The following is a 22,652-nucleotide window of genomic DNA, read 5'->3' on the forward strand; positions in this document are numbered from 1 at the left end:
ATATTGCTCAGGACTCCTGGCACCTCTCACATACACCACAGTGATTTTTGCACTTAAAAGAATCAATCACATAACTATCTACTGTCAAGACCAGGCACTGATCCCAGGCCTCAAGTTAAATGAGGGATTTTCTACTCAGGCTCCAAAGATCCGCAAATAACGCTTTCACACATTGAACAACATAGCAAGTAGCTAAAAGTCTACTTATTTAAATCAGAAAGAGAAAAAAATTAAAAATGAACTTGATCATTTTAGGATAGAGATGGAAGGGCATAACCTTTTCAATTCTGTGGACTGTTTTTAAAAAATAGTCATGATTCTTGAACCATTGTTTAGTTCTCAAAGAATTGGGGTACTTTAAGAGCCATTATATATGTTGTCTCTTTGAGAGGAATTTCTATCCATCCATAAACATCAGTTCAGTAGCTAAGTCATGTCTTACTGATTGTGACCCCATGGATTGCAGTACCCCAGGCTTCGCTGTCCATCACCAACTCCCAGAGCTTGCTCAAACTCATGCCCATCAAGTGGGTGATGTTGTCCAACCAACTCATCCTCTGTCATCCCCGTCTGCTCCTGCCTTCAATCTTTCCCAGCATCAGGGTTTTTTTTTTTTTTTCCAATAAGTCAGTTCTTCAAATCAGGTGGACAGAGTACTGGAGTTTCAGCTTCAGCATTAGTCCTTCCAATGAATATTCAGGACTGATTACCCTTAGAGTTGACTGGTTTGATCTCCTTGCAGTCCAAGGGACTCTCAAGAGTTTTCTCCAACACCATAGTTCAAAAGCATCAATTCTTCGGTGCTCAGCTTTCTTTATAGTCCAACTCTCCCATCCATACATGACTACTGGAAAAACCATAGCCTTGACTATATGGACCTTTGTTGGCAAAGTAATGTCTCTGCTTTTTAATATGCTGTCTAGGTTGGTCATAGCTTTTCTTCCAAAGAGCAAGCATCTTTTAATTTCATGGCGGCAATCATCATCTATAGTGATTTTGGAGCCCAAGAAAATAAAGTCTGTGACAGTTTCCAGTTTCCCCATCCATTTGACATGAAGTGATGGGACCGGATGCCATGAACTTCATTTTTTGAATGTTGAGTTTTAACCAGCTTTTTCACTCTCCTCCTTCACTTTTATCAAGAGGCTCTTTAGTTCTTCTTTGCTTTCTGCCATAAGGGTGGTTTCATCTGTATATCTGAGGTTTTTGATATTTCTCCCAGCAGTCTTGATTCCAGCTTGTGCTTCTTCCAGCCCAGCATTTCTCATGATGTACTCTGCACAGAAGTTAAATAAGCAGGGTGACAGCATACAGCCTTAATGTACTCCTTTCCCAATTTGGAACCAGTCTGTTTTTCCATATCCAGTTCTAACTGTTGCTTCCTGACCTGCATACAGACTTCTCAGGAGGCAGATAAGGTGGTCTGGTATTCCCATCTCTTGAAGAATTTTCCACAGTTTGTGATGACTCACACAGTCAAAGGCTTTGTTGTACTCAACAAAGTAGATGTTTTTCTGGAACTATCTTGCTCTTTTGATAATCCAACAGATGTTGGCAATTTGATCTCTGGTTCCTCTGCCTTTTCTAAATCCAGCTTGAGCATTTGGAAGTTCACAGTTCACGTATTGCTGAAGCCTGGCTTGGAGAATTTTGAGCACTACTTTGCTAGCTTATGAGATGAGTACAATTTTGGAGTAGTCTGAACATTCTTTGGCATTGCGTTTCTTTGGGATTCGAATGAAAACTGACATTTTCCAGTCCTGTTGCCACTGCTGAGTTTTGCAAATTTGCTGGCATATTGAGTGCACCACTTTCACAGCATCATCTTTTATGATCTGAAATAGCTCAACTGGAATTCCATCACCTCCACTAGCTTTGTTCGTAGTGATGCTTCCTAAGGCTTGCTTGACTTTGCATTCCAGGATGTCTGGCTCTAGGGGAGTGATCACACCATCGTGGTTATCTGGGTGGTGAAGATCTTTTTTGTACAGTTCTTCTGTGTATTCTTGCCACCTCTTCTTAATATCTTCTGCTTCTGTTAGGTCTATATCATTTCTGTCCTTTATTGTACCCATCTTTGCATGAAATATTCCCTTGATATCTCTTAATTTTTTGAAGTGATCTCTAGTCTTTCCCATTCTATTTTCCTCTATTTCTTTGCATTGTTCATTGAGGAAGTCTTTCTTATCTCTCCTTGCTATTCTTTGGAGCTCTGCACTCATATATGCTTACCTTTCCTTTTCTCATGGCTTTTATCTTCTCTTCTTTTCTGAGCTATTTGTAATTCCTCCTCCGAAAACCATTTTGCTTTTCTGCATTTCTTTTCCTTGAGGATGATCTTAGTCACTGCCTCCTGTACAATGTCATGAACCTCCATCCATAGTTCTTTAGGCACTCTTGTCTATGAAGTCTAATCCTTTGAATCTATTTGTCACTTCCCCTGTATAACCATAAGGGATTTGATTTAGGTCATACTTTAGTGGTCTAGTGGTTTTCTCTACTTTCTTCAATTTAACTCTGAATTTCACAATATGGAGTTCATGATTTGAGCCACAGTCCACTCCCAGTCTTGTTTTTGCTGACTGTATAGAACTTCTCCATTTTTGGCTGCAAATAATATAATCAATCTGATTTCAGTATTGACCATCTGGTGATGCCTTTGTGTAGGGTCTTCCCTTGTGTTGTTGGAAGAGGGTGTTTGCTATGACCAGTGTGTTCTCTTTGCAAAACTATGTTAGCCTTTCCCTGGTTCATTTTTGTACTCCAAGGCCAAATTTGCCTGTTACTCCAGGTATCTCTTGACTTCCTTCTTTTGCATTCCAGCCACCTATGATGAAAAGGATTTTTTTTTTTTTTAGGTGTTAGTTCTAGAAGGTTTGTAGGTCTTTATAGAACCATTCAACTTCACTTTCTTCAGCATTACTGGTTGGGGCATAGATTTGGATTACTGTGATAATTAATGGTTTGCCTTGGAAATGAACAGAGATCAATCTGTCATTTTTGAGATTGCATCCAAGTACTGCATTTCAGACACTTGTTTACTATGAGGGCTACTCCATTTCTTCTAAGGGATTCTTGCTCACAAGATATATAATGTTCATCTGAATTAAATTCACCCATTCCAGTCCATTTTAGGTCACTGATTCATAAAATGTTGATGTTCACTCTTGCCATTTCCTGTTTGAGCACCTCCAGTTTCCCTTGATTCATGGATCTAACATTTTAGGTTCCTATGCAATATTGCTCTTTATTGCACCATACTTGCTTCTATCACCAGTCACATCCACAACTGGGTGTTGTTTTTGCTTTAGCTCTGTCTCTTCCTTCTTTCTGGACTTATTTCTCCCCTGATCTCCAGTAGCATATTGGGCACCTACTGACCTGGGGAGTTCATCATTCAGTGTCCTATCTTTTTCCCTTTTCATACTGTTTGTGGGGTTCTCAAGGCAAGAATATTGAAGTGGTTTACCATTCCCTTTTCCAGTGGACCACATTTTGTCAGAACTCTCCACCATGACCCGTCCATCTTAGGTGGCCCTACATGACATGTCTCATAATTTTCATCAAGCCATGCCATATAGGCTAACTCAATGAAACTATGAGCCATGCTGTGTACATAAACACAACCAATTGAAAATTACCTCCAGTCCCTGGCAACTTATTCCTCCTTGCTTGGTTTTCAGTAAGATAAATATTTGGAACTTGACTAATCTACCTTCAATGTTATATTTACAAACATATTCTACAGTGACTTGCCTGTTATTCAGTCATTTGCTAACTGAATAATACTGGACCTGGCACATATTACCTCTGTGCTTTAATTTTTTCTAAGTTTTTCGTATTGAGCTGTCATCAGTTTATAATATTTTGGTAGCTTCAGGTATACAGCAAAATTACTTATATATATATATTCCTTTTCAGATTTTTTCCATTATAGGTTATTATATTGAATATAGTTCTCTGTGCTATACAATAAATCCATGTTGTTTATCTTTTTATATTTAATCATGTATATTTGTTAATCCCATACTTTCAATTTATCCTTTACCCCCCTCCCACTTTGGTAACCATAACTTTGTTTTCTGTTTCTGTCAATCTGTTTCTGGTTTATAAATAAGTTTATTTGTATTATTTTTCAGAATCCACATATAAGTGAAATCACATAGTATTTGTCTTACTCTGTCTGACTTAATTCACTTCATATGCTCATCTCTAGTTCCATCCATTTCTTTATAAATGGGGAGAATAATGATTCTTGACTTAAAAAAGAACTCAAACATTGAGTGAGTTAGTGCATGTCAAACATTTATACCATTCCTTAGCACATGGTGAGCTAAATATAGTTATTCTATTTCTTTGGATAGGTTATTCAAAATTATTTTCCCCCATCTTAAAAAGATCAGTAAAATATCTGCCTGCAGAGTTATTAGAAAGAATGCAGATTATTTACAGTTAGTGTCATTTACATTTATGAGTACATATAGCCAATGAATGTTAGTTTGCTTTATGAGCCATGTCAATATTCCTGGCTAAATTGATATTTAATCTGAAACTCATAGTTGATAAAGTTCCAGATTTGGATGTTAAATACCACTTAAAGAAAACCACACTATTCTTAAAATTTAATGGGTTACTATTAATACATGGTAAGGAGATACCCCATGCCCAAGGGCAAAGGAGAAGCCCTAGCAAGATGGTAGGAGGGGCAAATTCAAATTTGGAATCAAAGCCAATTCCCACCAGAAATACTCAGAGGGCTCAGACAAACCTTGTGTGCACCAGGACCCAGGGACCCCACAGAGACTGAGGCAGAACTGTGTTTGAGCATTTCCTGTGGTGATACAGGTCAGCAGTGGACTGCCACAGGAACGGGGGCTCTGTAAACTTGTGTATGGCATAAGCCCTCTTGGAGGAGGTCGCCATTAACCCCACCAGAAAGCTGCCAGAACTTACACAGAACTGGTAAATAAACTCTTGGAGGGCACAAACAGAAACTTGTGTGCACCAGGACCCAGGAAAAAGGAGCAGTGATCCCACAAGAGACTGACCCAGACTTGCCTGGGAGTGTCCAGGCGTCTCCAGTGGAGGCGTGGGTTGGTGGTGGTCTGCTGCAGGGTTGGGGGCAGTGAGTGTACCAGTACATGCATGGATCTTTTGAAAGAGGTCACCATTATCTTCATTACCTCCACCGTAGTTTGGCCCCAGGTAACTAGCTGGGAGGAACAAGCTCCACCCATCAACAGAAATTTGAATTAAAGATTTACTGATCATGGCTCCGCCCATCAGAACAAGACCCAGTTTCCTGCTCAGTCAGTCTCTACCATCAGGGAAGCTTTCATAAGGTTTCTCTTCTTCTCCATCAGAGGGCAGACAGACTGAACACTACAATGGCTCCAAAATCATTGCAGACGGTGACTGCAGCCATGAAATTAAAAGACATTTACTCCTTGGAAGGAAAGTTATGACCAACCTAGATAGCATATTAGAAAGCAGAGACATTACTTTGCCAACAAAGGTCCATCTAGTCAAGGCTATGGTTTTTCCAGTGGTCATGTATGGATGTGAGAGTTGGACTATAAAGAAAGCTGAGCACCGAAGAATTGATGCTTTTGAACTGTGGTGTTGGAGAAGACTCTAGAGAGTCCCTTGGACTGCAAGGAGATCCAACCAGTCCATTCTAAAGGAGACCAGTCCTGGGTGTTCATTGGAGGGACTGATGCTGAGGCTGAAACTCCAGTACTTTGGCCACCTCATGTGAAGAGTTGACTCGCTGGAAAAGACTCTGATGCTGGGAGGGATTAGGGGAAGGAGGAGAAGGGGATGACAGAGGATAAGATGTCTGGATGTCATCAACGACTCTATGCACATGAGTTTGGGTGAACTCCAGGAACTGGTTATGGACAGGGAGGCCTGGTGTGCTGCGATTCATGGGGTCTCAAAGAGTCGGACATGACTGAGTAACTGAACTGAACCAATCTGATCACCAGGACCACAGCCTTGTCTAACTCAATAAATTATGACCCATGCCATGTAGGGCCATCCAAGATGGATGGGTCATGGTGGAGAGTTCTGAAAAAAAATGTGATGCACTGGAGAAGGGAATGGTAAACCACTTTAGTATTCTTGCCATGAGAACCCCATGAACAGTATGAAAAGGGAAAAAGATAGGATATTGAAAGAGGAACGCCCCAGGTCAGTAGGTGCCCAATATGTTACTGGAGATCAGTGGAGAAATAACTCCAGAAAGAATAAAGAGACAGAGCTAGAGCAAAAATGACACCCAGCTGTGGATGTGACTGGTGATAGAAGCAAAGTCCAATGCTGTAAAGAGCAATATTGCATAGGAACCTAGAATGCTAGGTCCATAAATAAAGGCAGATTGGAAGTGGTCAAACAGAGGATGGCAAGAGTGAACGTCGACATTTTAGGAATCAGTGGACTAAAATGGACTAGAACAGGTGAATTTAACTCAGATGACCACTATATCTACTACTGTGAGCAAGAATCCCTTAGAAGAAATGGAGTAGCCATCATAGTCAACAAACCAGTCTGAAATGCAGTACTTGGATGCAATCTCAAAAATGACAGAATGATCTCTGCTCATTTTCAAGGCAAACCATTCAATATCACGGTAATCCAAGTCTATGCCCCAACCAGTAATGCTGAAGAAGCTGAAGTTGAATGGTTCTGTGAACACCTACAAGACCTTCTAGAACTAACACTCCAAAAAGATGTCCTTTTCATTATAGAGGACTGGAATGTTAAAGTAGGAAGTCAAAAAACACCTGGAGTAACAGGCAAATTTGGCCTTGGAGTACAGAATGAAGCAGGCCAAAGGCTAATAGATTTTTGCCAAGAGAACACACCGGTCATATCAAACACCCTCTTCCAACAACACAAGAGAAGACTCTACACTCGACATCACCAGATGGTTAACACCAAAATCAGATTGATTATATTCTTTTCAGCCAAAGATGGAGAAGCTCTATACAGTCAGCAAAAAACAAGACCAGGAGCTGACTGTGGCTCAGATCATGAACTCCTTATTGTCAAATTCAGACTTAAATTGAAAAAAAAATAGGGAAAACCGCTAGATTGTTCAGATATGACCTAAATTAAATACCTTATGATTATACAGTGGAAGTGAGAAATAGATTCAAGGGATTAGATCTGATAGAGGGCCTGAAGAACAATGGGTGGAGGTTCCTGACATTGTACAGGAGACAGGGAGCAAGACCATCCCCAAGAAAAAGAAATGCAAAAAAACAAAACAGCCGTCTGGGGAGGCCTTAAAAATAGCTATGAAAAGAAGAGAGGCAAAAAGTAAAGGAGAAAATGAAAGATATACCCATTTGAATTCAGAGTTCCAAAGAATAGCAAGGAAAGATAAGAAAGCCTTCCTCAGTGATCAGGGCAAAGAAACAGAGGAAAACAAAAGAATGGGAAAGACTAGAGATCTCTTCAAAAAATTAGAGATACCAAGTGAACTTTTCATGCAAAGATGGGCTCAATAAAGGGCAGAAATGGTATGGACCTAACAGAAGCAGAAGATATTAAGAAGAGGTGGCAAGAATACACAGAACTGTACAAAAAAAGATCTTCATGACCCAGATAATCGTGATGATATGATAACTCACCTAGAGCCAGACATCCTGCAATGCGAAGTCAAGTAGTCCTTAGGAAGCATCACTATGAACAAAGCTAGTGGAGGTGATGGAATTCCAGCCAAGCTATTTGAAATCCTAAAAGATGATCCTGTGAAAGTGCTGTGGACAATAAATATGCCAGCAAATTTGTAAAACTCAGCAGTGGCTAAAGGATTGGAAAATGTGTTTTCATTCCAATCCCAAAGAAAGGCAGTGCCAAATAATGCTTAAACTACTGTACAATTTCACTCATCTCACATTTTAGTAAAGTAATGCTCAAAATTCTTCATCCAGGCATCAACAGAACATGAAATGTGAACTTCCAGATGTTCAAGCTGGTTTTATAAAAGAGGAACCAGAGATCAAATTGCAAACATCTGTTGGATTATCAAAAAAGCAAGAGAGTTCCAGAAAAACACCTATTTCTGCTTTATTGACTATGCCAAATCTTTGACTGTTTGAATCACCACAAACTGTGGAAAATTCTTCAAGAGATGGGAATACCAGACCTGCCTCTTGAGAAATCTGTATGCAGGTCAGGAAGCAACAGTTAGAACTGGACATGGAACAATGGACTCATTCCAAATTGGGAAAGGAATACATTAAGGCTGTATATTGTCACCCTGCTTATTTAAGTTCTATGCAGAGTACATCATGAGAAACACTGGGCTGGATGAAGCACAAGCTGGAATCAAGACTGCAGAGAGAAATATCAATAATCTCAGATATGCAGATGAAACCACCCTTATGGCAGAAAGCAGAGAAGAGCTAAAGAGCCTCTTGATGAAATTGAAAGAGGAGAGTGAAAAAGTTGGCTTAAAGCTCAACATTCAGAAAACTAAGTTCATGGTATCTGGTCCCATCACTTCATGACAAATAGAAGGAGAAACAATGGAAACAGTGACAGACTTTATTTTTTGGGTCTCCAAAATCATTACAGATGATAACTGCAGCCATGAAAGTAGAAGACACTTCCTCCTTAGAAGAAAAGATACGACCATCCTAGATAGTATGTTAAAAAGCAGAGACATTACTTTGCCAACAAAGGTCCATCTAGTCAAAGCTATGATTTTTCCAGTGGTCATGTATGGATGTGAAAGTTGGATATAAAGAAAGCTGAGCACCAAAGAATTGATGCTTTTGAACTGTGGTGTTGGAGAGGACTCTTGAGAGTCCTTTGGATGGCACGTAGATCCAACCAGTCCATCCTAAAGGAAATCAGTCCTGAATATTCATTGGAAGGACTGATGCTGAAGCTGAAACTCCAATTCTTTGGCCACCTGATAAGAGCTGGCTCATTTGAAAAGCCCCTGATGCTGGGAAAGATTGAGAGCAGGAGGAGAAGGAGATGACAGAGGATGAGATCATTGGATGGCATCACTGACTCAATGGACATGAATTTGAGTAAACTCCGGGTGTTGGTGATGAACAGGGAGGCCTTACATGCTCCAATCCTTGGGTCACAAAGAGTCAGAAGGACTGAGTGACTGAACAGAACTGATCAATACAACAATCTCCTTCTTTATCCATATAGATTTAATTATCAGACTCCATTTTTCAAGTTTTGTTAGTGATTTTATAAATTCACATCCTTGCCATGGTCTCATGATAAAGAGTATACCAACCACCCTGAGAATCTGAGCTCAGCCTTGTGAATTGTTTATCAAATGGGATATTAGCAAAAACAGGAAGTTTATGTACACATTTTGACATGCTCTCTTGAGCCTTTAATATATTCCTTTTAAAAATATCATGAGTAGCTACTTCACCTCTTACCTGATCCTGACAGTTACATGGAGCATAGCTACACAAGGTGTCCTTTACACCTATGAACATGTAACAAATTGTATGCTACTGAGTATGCCTTTATTGTGCAGCATTTTCTGACAATGATTAACACTTCCGCATCACTAACAATGTGTATTGCTTCAACTTCCCAGTGAGTTGTGTATACATTTTTACTAAGATTACACTCCTTCATATTATGTATTAAAGACTGCACTCTTTCTGAATCAATTTCCACATGTAATTTTGCCCTCAAGATCATTATAAAGGGAAGTTAACTCATAATTCTATCAGGGTGGCAAAGAAACTAAACAACAGAGTGAAATGTTCAAAATGTTGTAAATGAAAATAACCCATTGTCACTAGAGGCAAAATATTGCAGTTGAGGTACATGGAAAGCTGGGGAGAGATTTTCTTTAGCCATCAGGTCATTGACAATCAGATGTATATATCGGGAAATTTAGAAGGGAATGTGCATACTCACAGCAAGGCATACGCTTAGAGAGGACCTGAGAAGCTAATGAGCTTTTACCTCTGGTTGGTCTTAGTGCTCAGAATAAGCAGCAAGGGAAGACTAAGACTGAGTTTAAAATGGTCTTTGAGGTACTAAAGTAGTGTCCAGTTTCACAGTCAGTCTACAAAGACCAGGAAAGATGGATGGGTGGATGTTTCTATGTAGGAATCTATCTATCTGACTATTCTCTTTGGCTCTCACTTTCTTTGTTTTTTTTTGACCCCCAGTATACAGAAAATTCTCTGTTAAAACACTAGCAAAGCACAAACTAGAGGAAGAGAAGCTTTAAAGACCCCATATAATAAAGGGCTTCCCTGGTGGCTCAGATGTTAAAGAATCTGCCTGCAGTGCGGGAGACCTGGCTTCAGTCACTGGGTTGGGAAGATCCCCTGGAGAAGGGAACCCACTCCAATATTTTGCTTAGAGAATTCCATGGACTGCATAGTCCATGGGGTCACAAAGAGTCAGACACAACTGAGTGACTTTCTCTTTCCTTTCAGTGAAATTAAAAAAAATATTTTAAAAAAAATCATACACACACAGACAAAAAAATAAAACAGTAAGCCACAAAAAGACAAACCCTGAGGAAGGGGAAGTATATGTTTTGCACAGTTAACACATTATAATATTTTAAAGTTTGTTTTCAACAACTAATTATGAAGTATGCAAAGACAACAAAGTATGGCCCAATCACAGAATAAAGAAATAGAAATGGTCCCTGAGGAAGTAATGGAATTAGACTTATTAAACAAATACTTTGAATCTAGTATCTGAAAAATGCTGAAAGAGCTAATGGAAATCATAGACAAAGAGCTAAATTAAACAAGGAGAATGACAGCTCAATAAATAGAGACTGTTAGTAAAGACATGGAAATTATAAAAAGAAATTCTGGAGATATAAAAGTACAATAATGAAATGAAAATTCACTATTCACTTGAAGGTTTAAATAGCATATTTTAGCAGGCAAAGGAAAGAATTTGTGGGCATAAAGATAGGCCACTTGAAAAGATCAAGTCTGAGGAGTAGAATGAAAGAATGATGAAAAATTAATAGAATCTGAGACCAACGGTATAAGATCAAGTGTACTAATGTACACATAATAGGAGTCCCAGGAGGGGAGTCTGAGAGAGACAGGATGAATATTTGCAAAAATAATGGCTAGAGATGTCCTAAATTTTATAAAAGATGCAAAATCTATACACCTAAGGAACTCAATGAAACTGAAATATTTTGATATAAATCTAACAATATAGATATAAGATCTGTATGAGAAAAAAACTATCACATTTGATGAAAAAAGTTATGGAATTAAGTAAATGGGGAGCTATTCCATGTTCATACATAGAAGGACTCAGTATGGTCTGATGCAATCCCAATCAAAATCTCAACAACTCATATTGTAGATATCAATGAACTGATTCTAAAGTTTAAATGGAGAGACAGAAGACCCAGAATAGCCAACACAATACAGAAACAAAAGACCAAAATCAGATAGCTGATGCTATCAGACTTCAAGTATTACTATAAAGCCACAGGAATCAACCTTTGTGGAAGTGGTGAAAGAATAGACAAGTAGATCAATGAAACATAATAATACAAAGGCCAGAACAGACTCATATAAAAATAAACTGACTTTTGACAAAGACACAAAAAGGAATCTAAAGATTCTTAAAGAATTTATAAAAATGCTAACACTAAAAAACTCAGCAAAGTTGAAGGATACAAGATCAGCACATAAAAATCATTTATATTTCTGTATACTAGCAATAACAATCTAAAAAGGATATTAAGAAATTAATTTCACTTATAGTTGCTTCTAAGAGAATAACATACCTAGGAATAAATGTAACCAAGGAGATGAAGGATTTATACACTGAAAACTAAAAACATTACTGAAAGAAATTATGGGAGACCTAAGTCAGGAAGCAACAGTTAGAACTGGACATGGAACAACAGACTGGTTCCAAATAGGAAAAGGAGTACGTCAAGGCTGTATATTGTCACCCTGCTTATTTAACTTATATGCAGAGTACATCATGAGAAACGCTGGACTGGAAGAAACACAAGCTGGAATCAAGATTGCCGGGAGAAATATCAATAACCTCAGATATGCAGATGACACCACCCTTATGGCAGAAAGTGAAGAGAAATTAAAGAGCCTCTTGATGAAAGTGAAAGAGGAGAGTGAAAAAGTTGGCTTAAAGCTCAACATTCAGAAAACGAAGATCATGGCATCCGGTCCCATCACTTCATGGGAAATAGATGGGGAAACAGTGGAAACAGTGTCAGACTTTATTTTTTTGGGCTCCAGAATCACTACAGATGGTGACTGCAGACATGAAATTAAAAGACGCTTACTCCTTGGTAGAAAAGTTATGAGCAACCTAGATAGCATATTCAAAAGCAGAGACATTACTTTGCCAACTAAGGTCCATCTAGTCAAGGCTATGGTTTTTCCTGTGGTCATGTATGGATGTGAGAGTTGGACTGTGAAGAAGGCAGAATGCCGAAAAATTGATGCTTTTGAGCTGTAGTGTTGAAGAAGACTCTTGAGAGTCCCTTGGACTGCAAGGAGATCAAACCAGTCAATCCTAAAGGAAATCAGTCCTGAATATTCAGTGGAAGGACTGATGCTGAAGCTGAAACTCCAATACTTTGGCCACCTATGTGAAGAACTGACTCATTGGAAAAGACCCTGATGCTGGGAAAGATTGAAGGCTGGAGGAGAAGGGAACGACAGAGGATGAGATGGTTGGATGGCATTACTGACTTGATAGACATGAGTTTGAGCAAGTTCCAGAAGCTGTTGATGGACTAAGAAGCCTGAGGTGCTGCAGTCCATGAGGTTGCAAAGAGTTGCATATAACTGAGCGACTGTACTGAACTGATCTGAAGTTAAAGTGACTGGCATTCTAAAAATGCATTAGATGTGTACCTATCTTCAAAGAACTCATGACCATTTGGTTGTATCAGTTACCTATTGGAACATTAAAACTACCCCAGCTCAGTGACATAAATAAAATCCACTTGTCATTTCCCATGATTTACTTGGTTGATAGAGCGATTATTCTGGTTTGAATTGACTTTTCTGGGCCTAGATTCTCAGACATCATGTTTCTCAGCAAAAACATCTAAGATGACTTGGGTAGCAAGGCCCTTTCTTCATGTGGTTTCTCATTCTGCAGAAATTCAGTCTGGGCTTGTTCACACAATGGCATGAGGATGCAGACAACAGAGGACAAGTTCCAAGGTGCAATCATTTTTGAGGTTTTTGCTTGCCTCTCATTTCCAAATATTCTATTGTCCAGTGAGAGTCACATAGGAAAACACAGATTCAAGGGCTAAATAAATACATTCAAATTCCCCATGAAAGGAGCAAGACTATTGTAAGGTCATAAATATAGCAACAGAAAGAATTATTTGGCCCTTTTTAACACAATGTTCCACATTGTACTAATGGATAAATCCCCTTCTCATTTTAGATCTTGAGGTTAAAATATCTCCTCACTCCAAAAGAAAGTCACAATCCATCACAAAATTGGGAGCCCTGAATAGAGGATTTAGAGTGCAACAATTATTAACAAACCCAATGTGAATTTGTGGGATTGTTTTACTGATAGCATCTTTTGATTCTCTAATGATCTGGATTTCTGTCAACTTTCTCAATTGGCAGAAGGGGAAACCTGATCCTATTATGTAGCCAGTAATGTCATAGTAGTTTATTTATAGGAATCTTTATTCATTACAGCCTTCCTTAAGATAGGACAATATTCCCCAGAAAGTGTTTAGAAAATGATCATTTAAGCTCTTGTCATAGAACAGGTTTGTGGATTACTGGGTTAAATTTTTATAAAATCTATTACTGTAGGAATTTTAAAAATACATCAATATGCTGATGAGTATTGCATTTTAAAATAAGGGAATATAATGTATATTGTCTTCTAAACTTAATTCCATTTTTTTAGATAAAGAAAATAAGGGCTCAATGACTACATTTAAAAAGAGCTTCTTCTGATCCAGGCATTTATACATCAAATTTCATTCAGTGTTTATAACCGATACAGGTGTTGTTATATATTTGAAAACTTATTAAACAGAAGGAAAGAGAAGCAAGCTAACTTGCCAGATTCCACATATCTTGGAAGTGACAGGTTTGTGTACCAAACCCATTTTGACTCAGGACACAACCTAACTGTAACAAACTACCAATTTCAGGTGATGCTTCTTCCAGCCACTACCCCTAGAGGTCAAGGGGATCTTTGATAGCCTCTCCCAGAGCCATAATTCTGTTCTGGTCCCAAACGGGGCACTCATGCTCTGCACAGGCATGTGACGCTTTCCTGCCAGGCTCACTCAAAGCATAGCATTAGGCACATATTCTACCCCCCAGATCAATTCCCATATTGCTCTCCAAGAACACTCTGCACAGCTAGGCAGTGAGGCTTCATATTAATCATGTTTTCTAATTATTTATTTATTAGAACAAGGGAGTTGAACACCTGGCAACATTTACATTTGCAAATTAGGGAAATGGCCTCACTCCAGCAGAAATCTGATTTTATTATTTGCCTTGTAAAATCAAGTTGGCTCAGTGGTGGAGAAAGTTATATTAATATAAACAAGGATGAAATGCTGGAAATAAACTCTTTTCCCACCTTCAGGTTTAATATATGTTGCATAAATTTGTACACTTGAAACCTTATTCATGAAGCAATTGTTAGGATGAAATAAATAGGATATATCAATGTTTCTCATTTTTTAATTAAATTTTATTAGAGAATAGTTGCTTTACAATGATGTACTAGTTTCTACTGTACAACAAAGTGAAACAGCTATACATAAACCTGTATCCTCTCTGTTTTGGATTTCCGCAGAGCACTGAGTAGGGCTCCCTGAGCTATACAGTAGGTTCTCATTAGTTATCTATTTTATACATAGTAGTGGATATATGTCAGGCTTCCCCGGTGGCTCAGAGGTTAAAGCGTCTGCCTGGAATGCGGGAGACCCAGGTTCGATCCCTGGGTCAGGAAGATCCCTTGGAGAAGGAAATGGCAACCCACTCCAGTACTCTTGCCTGGAGAATCCCATGGAGGGAGGAGCCTGGTGGGCTACTAGTATGTCAGTTCCAATCTACCAGTTTATCCTACCCTTCCTTGCTGTACATTTGTTTATTCTCTAAATCCATGTCTCTGTTTCTGTTTTGCAGATATGATCATCTACAAATGATGATATCACTTGATATCATTTGTACAAATCTTCCATATATATTTGTTAATATACAGTATTTTTCTCTGACTAATGTGACTCTGTATGACAGTCTCTAGGTCCATCCATGTCTCTGAAAAACAACCCAATTTTTCTCCTTTTAATGGCTGAGTAATATTCCACTGTATGTGTGTGTGTGTGTGTGTATATATATATATATATACCACATCTTCTTTATCCATTCCTCTGTTGATGGATATTTAGGTTGCTTTTTCTAGCTATTGTAAATAGTGCTGCAGTGAAAATTGAGGTGCATGTGTCTTTTTCAATTATGGTTTTCCCTGGGTATATGCTCAGTTCTAGGATTGCTGGGTCCATTAATTCAAAAAATCTTGGTTCAGTACTTGCTATATGCATGCCACTGCAGTTGGCTCTTGGAGAAGGAAATGGCAACCCACTCCAGTGTTCTTGCCTGGAGAATCCCAGGGACGGGGGAGCCTGGTGGGCTGCCGTCTCTGGGGTTGCACAGAGTCGGACACGACTGAAGCGACCTAGTAGCAGTAGCAGCAGCAGTTGGCTCTAGTGTCATAATTTAAGGACGTGAGTTGAAACATACATGTTGTCAAATTCTAAACTTCACTAAATACAGAGAGTCTCCATGTCTTTATTAGATATGGAGATTATATTTTAGGTGCTTATGAGGCTTAAAATGGATATAAGTACAGCACCTAACTCATAGGTGAGTCATACCCAATATTAGTTGGCTACTCATGGTCCCCATCCCACTTAAGCATGGGGATCATAAAGTTAGAAAGACGCAGCCCATAGTTACACAGGCCATAGTTCAGTCATTAAGGAAGATCAGTTAGTTTTTAAAAAAAATATGATCAGTACCACAAAAAATATCAAATATATGCGAGTGAAAGGTAATTTTGGATATAACATAAAGATCACAAGTCCTCTAAATACATAGGACATTTGACCCTTAAACAAGTGGGTTAGAGATGCAGACCCCTCTGTACAGTAGAAAATCTACATGTAACTTTGCAGTTGACCTTCTGAATCCTTGGTTTGATATGCTCAGATTCAACCAACTGAGGATCATGTGGTACTGTTGTATTTACAATTGGAAAAGAAATAAACATACATGGACCCATGCATTCAAATCTGTATTGTTCAAGGGTAAACTGGTATCTAAGAAAGAGAGAAGGGAGCTAGGATTGAAGATGTTTACATGATGAATGGATTCAAAATGAGCCTTGAGTGACTGAAATTTATCCTGTAGCCAAATTATTCCACTGACAGCCAAGAGTCATGCTTCATGGAATTTAATTAGCCATTGTGTACCTTGTGGGAGGGAAATTGAGAATGGAGATGAGAGAGCCATTTGGAATACTATATAATTGTAATTTCTTAGATGATTCCAAATCCTCCAACTTTCTGGATTCACTCTCTAAACCACAAGTTCCCCAAAAGAATATTTCTCTCCTTTGCAAGAAAATTTCAAACCTCCTAGACACAGCAGTCCAATTGCATCAGATGTTAAAACTAGAACATCTCTGTCTGCTGAAGCACTTCAGGCTAGAGATAATGATGACCCAAACAAGGGCAGTGAATATGAAATTAAGGAAACACATGGAAGACTCCCTCTCCTATTGGGTGAAAAGTTCTAAGATAGGGCCCTGTGTGCAAATTAAGAATTGTATATCTGAATTCTTTAAAAACAAACGTGGTAAACTACCTTGCAAAGGAATGTGTAACACTGAAGAACATTTCTGAAATGACTGGTAAATATGCTGAACATGGAGCAAGTTGAAATAAAAGAGCAGAGTGAGAACTCAGCAGTGTCACACTGGCCATACAACTTCACACTTCATTTCTATGAGGGATATTAATAAACTATGAACACCATATGTATCACAAAAGATGGAGGTTATCAGCATATTACTAGGCATATAATACATTTTCAATGAGATTATATGTTCATGACATAATGTGCAATGTATAATGGCATGAAAGATTTCTGTTGGCCAGAAAAAATTTCAATGAAGAAAAAATTTCTTCAGTAGAAAGAAAGAATTAATGGAAAAGTAATTTGAGATAAATATGCATATTAATCCATGCTAGAGCTCAGAAAAATAAAAAGAGAGAAATAAAGTTTACTTAGAGGAAATGAAAAGTAAGCACATTTGTTTCTACATATCACCAAGATTTGAATAAAGATGCACCTAGAAAAAGGGAAAGCAGGCAGCTGAATTGCTCACCTGGTGGGGATCCAATTGCCCTACATGGGAAGTGCTAGCTACCTGCATGGAAAACAGATGTTACCACTTCTACTTTATGTGGTGGCAAGAAGCTGGTGTGGTAAAAATTCTGTGTTACCTTCAGTGCTGTGATTTTTACTGTTTAGTAACTTTTCAAATCTCTGTATAGCAGGAGGAGATACAAACATTTATTCACTTTTTTTCTTTTTTTGCTGTACCTACATATTGTATCACATTTGCTTGTGGATTAGCTAGCCTTTGCTCTACAGAGATGCTTCTTTTTCTTGGGGGGTATTGATGCTGTAATAGGTGGCCTTCGGTGTTTCCTTGGTCCAAGAGAGCTGGTGCCACAGTGACAGCTGAGTCACCACTCTGGACTTGGAGTTAGGAGACCAAGCAACCTAGGATTAGTTGAAGAGCCAGAGTCTCCAAGGGCAATAAGCATTCTGAGAGACTGACTTCCAACAGAACATCACTAGTAAAATAGGAGAATTATATTTTAGGAGAATATCTGCATAATATTCAGACCTCTTCACTGTATTCTCTTACTTCTCTGAGTTTGCAGGGAAATCAGGCTATGCTGTTCTGCTGGATGTGAGTGAGGAAGTTCTGGCCTTTAGCAATCCAGTGACAGCTGCTAAGCTTGAGAAAGATACATGTACATATGGAAACATCTGCAACAATATAATGCAGATAGCATCAATAGTATTATCAGAATGTCTGAGATATATGTGGGTGTACATGTGTGTATGTCTATATCCAAAAATATTGGGTGATACCTAAAAAATTCAGTGATACTTAAATTATGGGTTTTAATTTCTCCTCCTTTATATTATATAACTGATTCCTTCTACACTGAATGTGAATTATGCATACAATCAGAAACAATGTGAACAAAAGCATTATACACAATAAAACTCTTACAGTTAGCATTAAATTACTAAATTGATCAATAATTCTGTTTGGAGAATAGTTTGATATTTGAAAACTAGGGAAAACCAATGGTGTACACTGGAGAAATATACTATTCAAACTAAATCAAAAAGAAAGAAATTATAAGGGAAAAATCCATCATGAAGCCTTTATACTCCTCTACAAAGAACTTTAACATAGAAAATAGTAGTAAAATAAATTTTTCAGTGAAAGGAAATATATTTATGTAAATGGAGTTTTGAGTCTGCCAGTTAAACCACCACTCATGCTCTCCTGTGATGCTTTCACTATGTTGTAATGTGGTTATTATTGTCCCACTTTGCATATTAAGTGGTCTTTGCAAAGATATTCAGCTGTAAAGTGTGAACTAGAGCTGAAACTCAGGTTTCCTGACTAGAACTCTACTCCTAGTGACCTCAAAAAAAAAAAAAAAAAAGTGAGAGAGAAACAAAATATAAATCACATTTGGGAACTCTGTATTTGTGATGTGAACAAGGGAACATCCTTAACAGATATACAGATCCCTAAAAAAAAAATAGAAAAATCACTATACAAAGTTTTGATCTTTTTTGTTGGAGGAAAATTGCTTTACAAAGTTGTGGTGGTCTCTGCCGTACATAAACATGAATCAGTCATACTTCTATACATAACCCCTTCCAATGGGCCTCCATCCCCCACCCCATTCAGTTCACTTCAGTTCAGTCGCTCAGTTGTGTCCGACTCTTTGCAACCCCATGAACTGTAGCATGCCAGGCCTCCCTGTCCATCACCAACTCCTAGAGTTTACGTAAACTCATGTCCACTGAGTCAGTGATGCTATCCAACCATCTCATCCTCTGTTGTCCCCTTCTCCTCCTGCCCTCAATCTTTCCCAGCATCAGGGTCTTTTCAAATGAGTCATCTCTTTTCATCAGATGGCCAAAGTATCAGAGTTTCAGCTTCAACATCAGTCCTTCCAATGAATAGTCAGGACCGATTTCCTTTAGGATGGACTGGTTGGATCTCCTTGCAGTCCAAGGGACTCTCAAGAATCCTCTCCAACACTGAAGTTCAAAAGCATCAATTCTTCTGTGCTCAGCTTTCTTTATAGCCCAACTCTCACATTCATACATGACCACTGGAAAAACCATAGCCTTGACTAGACAGACCTTTGTTAGTAAAGTAGTGTCTCTGCTTTCTAACATGCTGTCTGGGTTGGTCATAACTTTCCTTCCAAGGAGTAAGCGTCTTTTAATTTCATGGCTGCAATCACCACCTGCAGTGATTTTGAGCCCCCCAAAATAAAGTCAGCCACTGTTTCCACTGTTTCCCCATCTATTTGCCATACAGTGATGGGGCCGGACAATTACACCCCTCTGGGCCATCACAGAGTGCCAGGCTGGGCTCCCTGTGGTGGCACAGCAGCTTCCCACCAGTTATCCATTTCACACACGATAGTGTATATATGTCAGTGCTACTCCCGCAATTTGCCCCACCCTCTCCTCCTCCTCTATGTTCAGGAATCTGTTCTCTACATCTACATCTCCATTTCTTCTCTGAAAGGTTCACCAGCACTGTTTTTTAGATTCCACATATATGTATTAATATACAATATTTGTTTTTCTCTGACTTTATTTGGCATAACAGGCTCAAGGTTCACCTACCTCAATAAAAATGATTCAAACGCGTGCCTTTTCTTGGCAGAGTAATATTCCATTTTATGTATATACCACAACTTCTTGATACATTCATCTGTTGATGGACATCTAGGTTGCTTCCATGTCCTGGCTATATATTTATCTTTCTGTCAAAATTAATCTAACATATTGTCCAAATCACATGGAATTGGAGCAGGCACCAACAGGAAAATGGGATATAAAGAAACACAGGGTTCTTCTTATGCTGAGCATTAGCCATTATACAAGACACTGTATTATGCTTTACATTCACTAGACGAGTTTACTCTTAGAAATATCTTATGTATGTAGATCATCTACATGTATAAATTTCATTTATATAATGGAATATTCAGTTCAGGTCAGTTGCTCAGTCACGTCCGACTCTTTGTGACCCCATGAATTGCAGCACGCCAGGCCTCCCTGTCCATCACCAACTCCCGGAGTTCACTCAGACCCAGGTCCATCGAGTCAGTGATGCCATCCAGCCATCTCATCCTCTGTCGTCCCCTTCTCCTCCTGCCCCCAATTCCTCCAAGCATCAGAGTCTTTTCCAGTGAGTCAACTCTTCATATGAGGTGGCCAAAGTACTTGAGCTTCAGCTTTAGCATCATTCCTTCCAAAGAAATCCCAGGGCTGATCTCCTTTAGAATGGACTGGTTGGATCTCCTTGCAGTCCAAGGGACTCTCAAGAGTCTTCTCCAACACCACAGTTCAAAAGCATCAATTCTTCGGTGCTCAGCCTTCTTCACAGTCCAACTCTCACATCCATACATGACCACAGGAAAAACCATAGCCTTGACTAGCTGGACCTTAGTCGGCAAAGTAATATCTCTGCTTTTGAATATACTATCTAGGTTGCTCATAACTTTTCTTTCAAGGAGTAAATGTCTTCTAATTTCATGGCTGCAATCACCATCTGCAGTGATTTTGGAGCCCAAAAAATAAAGTCTGACACTGTTTCCACTGTTTCCCCATCTATTTCCCATGAAGTGATGGGACCGGATGCCATGATCTTCGTTTTCTGAATGTTGAGCTTTAAGCCAACTTTTTCACTCTCCTCTTTCACTTTCATCAAGAGGCTTTTGAGTTCCTCTTCACTTTCTGCCATAAGGGTAGTGTCATCTGCATATCTGAGGTTATTGATATTTCTCCCGGCAATCTTGATTCCAGCTTGTGTTTCTTCCAGTCCAGCATTTCTCATGATGTACTCTGCATAGAAGTTAAATAAGCAGGGTGACAATATACAGCCTTGACATACTCCTTTTCCTATTTGTAACCAGTCTGTTGTTCCATGTCTAGTTCTAACTGTTGCTTCCTGACGTGCATACAGATTTCTCAAGAGGCAGGTCAGGTGGTCTGGTATTCCCATCTCTCTCAGAATTTTCCACAGTTTATTGTGATCCAGTCAAAGGCTGGATCAAAGGCTTATAATGGAATATTACTTGGTCATAAAAAATAATGGACTCTTGCCATTTGCAATAGCATGGTTGGACCTAAAGGGTATTATGCAAAACAAGTGGGACAGAGAAAGCCAAATACCCTATGATTCCACTCATGTGTAGAGTCTAAAAAAACAAAATCAATGAACAAAAACAGATTTAGAACATCGAGAACAAATTAGTAGTTCTCAGGTGAGGTGGAGCGGGGAGGAGGCAAAATAGGTGCAAGGGATTAACAGGTACAAACACCCAAGTATAAGTCACAGGGATGTAATGTACAGCACAGTGAACATAGGCAGTATTTCATAATAACTTTGCATAGTGTGTAATGGATAGAAAGACTGAAGCACTGTTCACCTGAAACTAATAAAATTGTATCCCTGAAACTAATATAATGCTATGTCAACTATATTTCAATTTTTAAAAAATTTAAAAATCTTCTGAGAGCATCCCCCCCCCCATTACCTATATAAAGATGAGCTAAAGGGGGCTTGGAGGAAGTTAAATAACTTTACCAGAGATTTCTTAGGTCATAAGAATAGCTTTGGAATTTGAAGGTGTGTTTCTGTGGTTCCAAAGCCATCATGTGTGTGTATGTGTGTGTGTTTATTTCTCTGTTTGTTTTGGTTTGCTTTATCTATATAGTATAGACAAACAGCTTAAAATTTTTCGTAGCTTCAATTTTAGAACAGACATCAAGGAAAGGTTCTTGAATTTAGAAATAATTTTGTAACAAGAAGTCCCAGGAAACACAGGCAATTAAGTGATATCATCTCTAAGTCTGGTGTTGTTAATCTGGATTCAATGTGACACTGTTTACACACATACACACAACTATGTGCTTACAACTAGTTACACAAACCATTATTCTACCTTTGATTAAGCGAAGGTAATCTCTCATTAATTACTGAATCACAGCTTTGGCAACTTCACCACGCCATTTTAAAATAAGGACACCTAATTCAAGCTGACATGCATCTCAGAGGCTTAATACAGTATGTTTATTTCTCAAATTCAAATCATCACATTGTATACTTTTATTATATACAAGCTTACTGATCAATTATTGGGGTCAAGAATCAGACAATGACTAAGTGACTGAACAACAACATACCCCTGTAGGATTGGAAAATGCAATAATTATGTATTTTTTGCATAATTTTTCTTGCCATTATTTCAGCAAAATCATTTCAATCTGAGTTGTTTT

The sequence above is a fragment of the Oryx dammah genome, unplaced genomic scaffold (assembly GCF_014754425.2).
Source record: "Oryx dammah isolate SB20612 unplaced genomic scaffold, SCBI_Odam_1.1 HiC_scaffold_13, whole genome shotgun sequence".
NCBI lineage: Eukaryota > Metazoa > Chordata > Mammalia > Artiodactyla > Bovidae > Oryx > Oryx dammah.